This window comes from Magnolia sinica, chromosome 15 (assembly GCF_029962835.1).
Source record: "Magnolia sinica isolate HGM2019 chromosome 15, MsV1, whole genome shotgun sequence".
Lineage (NCBI taxonomy): Eukaryota > Viridiplantae > Streptophyta > Magnoliopsida > Magnoliales > Magnoliaceae > Magnolia > Magnolia sinica.
In genome coordinates, this window is record NC_080587.1 from 59,909,186 (window position 1) to 59,916,555 (window position 7,370).

Consider the following 7,370-nt stretch of genomic DNA (forward strand, 5'->3'; position numbering starts at 1 on the left):
AACCTAAAGGGGACACATCAAATGCATGGTGTTGATGTTCGACACACATCATGATGGGGCCCACAAAACTTACATCAATTTTTAGGTTCTCACGATGTTACTAAGTTGAGTCATAATTTTGACCAGAATATTTGGCCCATTTTACATGTCTGGTCCATTCACTCTACTTTACTGATCAATACCCACAATTTGACTAGTTACTCGCCCCGATCATGCTACATATGAAGAAGATATTGGGCATACAAGATTGATCAACAATTTGAGTGAAATTTGATTTTAACGTTTAAAGGTTCAATTAGTGGATGTGCCTAATAATTTATTAACAAATATTTTTTATTTCACAGATAAATTTCAATTTCTATTTAAAAATAACATTTTTTTTCAGAATGTATATTTTTTTTACTCTTAATTTTTCTTTGAAAACTTTTAACAAAATATCATTTTTATTATAAAATATTTCAAAAAAATTAAAATATAAATTCTGAATTTTTATTTTCAAAATCTCAAAAAATTTCCTAAGTTTTAATTTTTTTTTCCTAAAAATTCCAAAATGCTTATTTTTTTCCTTTAAAAGCCTCATTTTGTTTTCAACTTTTCAATTTTCCTTTTTAAAATGATATATATATATATATATATATATATATATATATATATATATATATATATATATATATATATATATATAGATATATATATATATATTCAAAATCTCATTGTTTTTATAAAATATTATGGTGGGGCCCACATTGTGAAAATTTTCACATTAAAAAAAAATTTATTTTCTTTTTCAAGATATTATTTTTTTCTCAAAATCAAATCTTTTTTTTTTTTTTTTTTACAAATTTATCAACTTTATTCAAAATTCTTTTTTCCCACAAAATAGATTTTTATTAAATCACTATTTTTATTTTTTCAAAATCTATTTTTTTCTCAAACATTGTTAAATTTTTTAAAACTTCTTAATATTCTTTTTCATGTGATATTACAAATCATTTAAATATTAATTTTAAATTAAAAATAAAAATAAAAATTTCACTCATTTGATATAAAAACAAAATAAATTTTCTTTTTGCATTCAATCGATTGTTAAAAAATAATCTTAGATACAAATATGTACAATTAGACCACTGAAATTCTATTAAAAAACAATTATTAGATTACAAAAAAACTTAAATTTCCACCATATTCCTACAAAAATGAAAAAAAATTAATGTCAAGGCAAGTCCTTTTACGACGGACATGATCCGTCGCAAAATCCTTTTACGACGGACCATGATCCGTCGCAATAGCAACTGAAAAGCGCGCCGTTGTGTTTTGGGCGAGAATGGGTGTCACAAAATGAAAATTTGCGACGGATTTTGTCCGTCGCCTAACAACGACGGACCACAATCCGTCGTAAATACGTCGTTAATCAGATTTTAGCGACGGATTTTCGTCCGTCGCTAAATTCAGTGATGTTCAGACCGGATTTTCAACAATCACGGGCTCAAAGACTTTTTCCATTAGCGACGGATTAAATCCATCGTTAAACTAATAGGTTTTCGTCCGTCGCAAAAATACGTCGCAAATTGCCCATTTTGGCGTAGTGACACCAGCTCTATTAGAGGACCATAGTAATCGGTGTCCATCCTCCTGCCTGGATTGAAGAAGGTGGCCATTGAAACTCGTGGTTCGTAGAAAGGATTGGCTAATACCCGGTGCTCCACACTCTTTGTACTCATCATTTGACATCATCTGAATGAGACGAAATTAGAAGAAATATAAACTTTCTGAAATATTAAATGGAGCGTCATAGTTCTTGTCGGTATCTTGGTTGAGATTGTCATTAATGAGTGGAGATTGTTACTAATGTGAGAAATTATGGGTTTGTGCTGCATCTAAACATGATGCCTTGAGGTTTTGTGATCTAGACTTTTCGCACCCCGCCCCTTTGTAGCATGTAGCCTGTGTTGAAGTCCGTTAATATACATTGATAAACCATTCTTCAATGGCTCAAGCTTTTAGAGAAAGTGGTTGTTTGACATGGTATCGGAGCGGTACTGCCACAGGAAACACCAGCGATGGCAAGAACATGTTGAACCATGGAAGTTTGGATCAAGCTAATTTTTTATCTTCCCTTTGTCCATGTCTGTGTGGTGTTATAAACAGGTTGGATGGCCTTGATAAACATTGGGGTGGGCTTTAAGATGTCCAGCCGTTTTGAAAACTCATTTTAGGGCATGATCCCAAAAATGAAGCATATCCGAATCTCAAGTGGACCATAGTATATGAAACAGTGGTAATCAACCATTAAAACTTTTTGTCGGAACAAAAAGTTTTGGATCAAGCCGATATTTGTGTGGTCTCTTCATCTAGGTCTTAGTGACTTTATCAACAAGTTGGATGGAAAATAAACATTCTGGTGGCCCCCATGAAGTTTTTAATGGCGGGGATTCAATAACGATCGTTTCTTGTGATGTGGTCGGCATAAGGTTTGAATTTGCTTCATTTTTTTTATCATGCCCTAAAATTAGCTAGCACAATGGATGAATGGTGTGGATGTAAGGCACATATATCACAGTGGCCCACAGTTAGGGATCCATAGACCTTGGTGGATCTGGGCATCCCACCCAAATCAAGCCCCGGATTGGCGGATGTGGATTTCCTGCCAAATCCTTTTGCAAGAACCTCCTTGGCTGGGATAATAGGTGGGGCCTACCATGATATTTGTGTGAAATCCACCCCTTCATCCATTTTGTGAGCTCATTTTAGCACATGCAACAAAAAATGAGGCAGATCCAAAACTCAAGTGCATGCCATAGGAAAAATTGGGGAAAGAAATGTCTACCACTGAAACTTTCCTAGGCTTCACCTTGATGTTTTCATGCAATCCAAATCGTTTATAAGGTCATTCCCAGGGGGATGAAGTGAAAACACACAAAAAATTTAGTCCGATACAAAACTTTTGTGGCCATATGAATGTTTCTACAGTGGTCATTGAATCCCTATTGTTCCATCTCATGTGGCCTACTTGAGTTTTGGATCCACCTCATTTTTGGCTCCGTGTCCTAAAATGAGCTCACAAAACGGATGGACGAGGTGGATTTCCTACAAACATCACAATGGACCCCACCTAGCATCCCAATGCACAAAGTTCCTACCAAAGCCTTTCGTATAATCTGCGTCCCAGATTGCTCATGACGTTGCCAGTAGTGGAAGCGGATTGCATGGTGCGTCGCACACTACTGACCTGACGTCACCAAGTTATGTGGGCCCCACCACGATGTATATGTTATATAAAAAATGTCCATCCATTTTGTGAGATCATATTAGTGTATGAGACCAAAGAATGAGGCAGATCGAAGCCTCAAGTGGCAGATCTAAACCTCAAGTGGATTGCACCATAAAAAGCAGTGGGGAGTGAAGGCCTACACTGGAAAACTTCTTAAGAGCCACACAAGTCTTCGGATCAAATTAGTCTTCATTTTGTTTGCATTCATCCAGGACCTTTTGACCTTATAAACATGTTAGATGGCAAATAAACATCATGGTGAGCCCTAGGAAGGTTTCAACATTAGGCATCAATGTACCCACTGCTTTCTATAATGTGGTCAGCTTGAGGTTTGTATAGGCTTCATTTTTAAGGGTGTCCTAAAATGATCTTGCAAAATGAATGGATGCCATGGGTATAACACATACATCATGGTGGGACCCACGTAACTTGGTGATCTCAACACACCATGGAGGTCGGTGCTAGGTGGTACATGACGCAATCTGCTTCCTCCAATAGCCATGTTGCTAGTGGGCGGTGCTCTATGGGCCTCTCCATGATTTATATTTTTATCCACACCGTTCATCTATTTTTCAAGATTATTTTAGGGTCTGAGCCCATAAATGAGAAAGATCAAAGTCTCTAGTTGAACATATCACAGGAAAACAATAGTGATTGAATGAGGGTAGTTTTATCATTTTAAAATATTAAGTTCATAAACCGGATATAGCCCCAGCGGTGTACGACAACAAACGGTTAGATGTCTAACGGTGCAAACCTTAGGCTTTTTTACTTTAAATATTCTGAAAGCATCCATTTATTTGAAAATAACCTAAAAGGCAGATGGTAATACGGGAAAATCCCTTAAAAGAACTTTGACAACTTTAGTGACTCAGTCCGAATTAATGCAATTTCAAATCCCGTCCCTACTGAGTTTTAGAAGTATAAACTCCTTATACACCCATTTTGGAATAGTGAGGCCTTGGTTTGGTCATCCAAATTGTTAATATGGTTATACTAACAATTGATAAAGGATGCCTCAAAAGATTTCCTATTCAGACCATTCCATCCATCCAATCTATGATAATCATTTTGAACCGTTGTGATAGGGTGGGAAAAGTTGACTTGCCAACCCGACCTGGACACTGGACACAACCTTGAAAATTGAAGTTTGAGTTGACGCTTTCTCACATGGGTGGGTTTAGGTTGTGCTTTGCGAACCCAAAGTTAAATGAGTTGATTTGAACCTAAAGTTAAATGGGTTGGGTTTGAGTTCGGTGGGCTGGACCGTACGGGTCTTGAATATAGTCTTTTCGCTTGCCTCCTTAATAATTGTTAATATAATAGACAAACATATTAATATAATATATTAGTTTAAAATACCTGGAACTTGGTGATGATAATTGTAGTTTGGATTACTGGGAGTGATTAATTTTATATTAATTAAAAGTTCTCAATATATAGTTGATATTTTATACAAAATGATAAATTTTTATTTTTAATTAACTAGGTTAGGTTTGAATTAACCCATTTATAAATGGGTTGGGTTGAGAAATTCTCAACCCATTAAATAAATGGGTTCAATTTGGATAGGACTCATTTTCATTAGGACCTGAACCTAATCCGACTAGAGCCCAACCTGAACGGATTTATTGCCACACCTAGTCCAGGGGAAGTTTCTTTGGGCGCGGTTTGGCTGGTGACCCCAACATCAGCCGGCTGGTGTCAAAGCTCTGTGAGCACCACCATGATGTATATATGTCTTTTATCCACCTATCCAATTATAAGTGGAAACTTCTATAGAGTACGATAGAAAATAAGGTAGATCGAAAGCGCAAGTGGATCACACCACATGAAACAGTGGGGATTGAACGCTTACCATTGGAAACTTCTAAGGCCGGGGAAGTTTTGGATAAGCTGATATTTGTATTTTCTTTCAACGGGGGAAGGCACTATATACATTGTATTATGTGGCGTGGTCCACTTGAGCTCTATACATGCTTTAACTTTAGAATCATCCCTTAAAATGAACTGGAAAAATGGATGGATGGCGTGGATAAAACACATACATTACGGGGCCACAAATCCTTGACAAAGGCTAGTTGGCTGATGTTGGGGTCATCAGCCAAAACCGGTCCCGTTTCCTCTCCCTCATTCCAGGTGGAAGCGGATTGGCTGATGTACCACACATACCGATCTGGTTGGTGTGTTCACGTTACTAAGTTATGTGGGTCATATCATGTTGTATGTGTTATATCCGAACCGTCCATATATTTGGAGAGCTCGTGTTACGGCTTGAGCCGAAAAATTAGACAGAATATCCAAATATCAATTGGACCACACTGCAAAAAGTAGTGGGGGATTGAACGCCCTTTTGGTGCCCAAAGAAGTTTTGGATCAATATAATATTTGATTTTTTCTCTTCTTTCAGATATGTGTGACCTTATGAACAGATTAATGGAAAATAAATGTTACGGTGGGCTCTATTAAAGTTTTAACAGTGAGAATCATTGTCCCATTGCTATTTGTGGTGTGGTCCACTTGAACTTTAGATATGACTAAATTTTGGGCTAATCCTCTAAAATGATCTAGCTAAAAAGATGAATGGTGTGGATATAATAAATAAGTCATCGTGGGTCCATGTAACTTTAATCTTCCCTGAACCGTCCGTACGCGTCAGCGGCCGTCTTCGCACGACACGTACCCACACCAGCCAGGTCTGTAGTGTGTTGTGGACCAGCCAATCCGCTTCCAGTCCAGGTAACCATGGGCGTCACGCCATTCTCAGTTTTTAAACGGGTCCGATTAAATGGATCGGGTCCAGAGGCCCTTCCGGGACCCAAACTCTTTACAATCCTACCGAAACCAGATCACATCACAAATTGGGTAAGTGGGGCCTACATACCTGAAGAAGGTCTCCAATATTGATGACAAGAGCCCCAGGCATAGGGTCGACCTCCACCCACTCTTCCCCATGCTTCACTTGCAGTCCTCCAATCTGGTTCTGCAGCACCGCCGTCAGTACGCCCGGATCCGTGTGGGACCCGAGACCCAGGGTTAGATCCGGCTGCGGGCAGTACGGGTAGTAGTGGGTAAAGTGCCATCCTCTCCAGACACGTCAGCTCTTTCAATCTCCCCTTATCCAATTTCAATCCCTCACTCAATAGCTCCATGAGCACCTCACCCAACCCCTTCACGTGGTCGTCCCACGTGATCACCTTCCTCCGGCAGATCTCCGGAATCCTCCCCAAATCTAGCAGTTCAGGGCCATTCCGTACCTGCAGCGTGTCACGCCAGTTGGCGGCCTTGGATCGGAACAGATCAAAGTTCGTGTTGTAGATGACGCGACTTTCCTGCTCCCGCCCGTAGTACTGGGATCGCACGTGCGCCGGCTACTCGTTGAAGGATCAGATGGTTGAGATCGTCTCGTCGAGGGCGGAAAGGGGGATGCCGTGGTTGGTGACGTGGAAGAAGCCCCACGTGTGGGAGGCTTCATAGATTTGCTGGAGGATGGTTGATCGACGGTGGGAATTCACGTCGGAGAGATCAACGGTGGGGATTGAGAGGTTGGTGGGAGGAGGCTTGAGAGCCGTTAGATTTTCGGGAGGGTGGATGAAGAAACGAGGGATGGTGGTGGTGCCGGAGTTGACAAGGCCTTTGACTCCGATCTTGGAGTCGTCGAATTCCTTCACCTCTTTGGCCCTATCGTAGTCCGCGGGACCACCCAAAGTCATATTCGCTTTCGTTTCCCGTACCCTTTTGCCCGCCTTTGTTTCTGTTCGAAACTTCAAATTTCGTCGAGGGACGATGGGTTTTCTAGCGCCGCATGCAATCACCCCAAATGTACACGCGGATACGTGTGAGAAACCTGCACTTGTGTTTAACATACGATCCGTGTGTATTAGTGATATTCTTTTCCTGTGTAAATGTCTCTTTGCTTCTAGAAAAAAGATAAGAACCCGACTCGCCCACCACTCACCCCGGATGCGAATTGACAGTGACCCTACCCTAAGGAAGTTCCTGTGATTGGACGCTATGTGGGACCTTAGAGATGCCATCCATTCGATCCATCGGTTTCTGAAGCTCACTATACGTGAACAATAGTCTGATAATCAAGCAG

General features: G+C 39.8%; 1 pseudogene; it reads right to left on the reverse strand.

Annotated features, from left to right (window-relative positions):
* Positions 1 to 7,085, reverse strand: part of LOC131227743 (1-aminocyclopropane-1-carboxylate oxidase homolog 4-like) — a 32,542-nt pseudogene extending 25,457 nt beyond the window's left edge.
* Between the last annotated feature and the right edge of the window lie 285 nt (positions 7,086 to 7,370).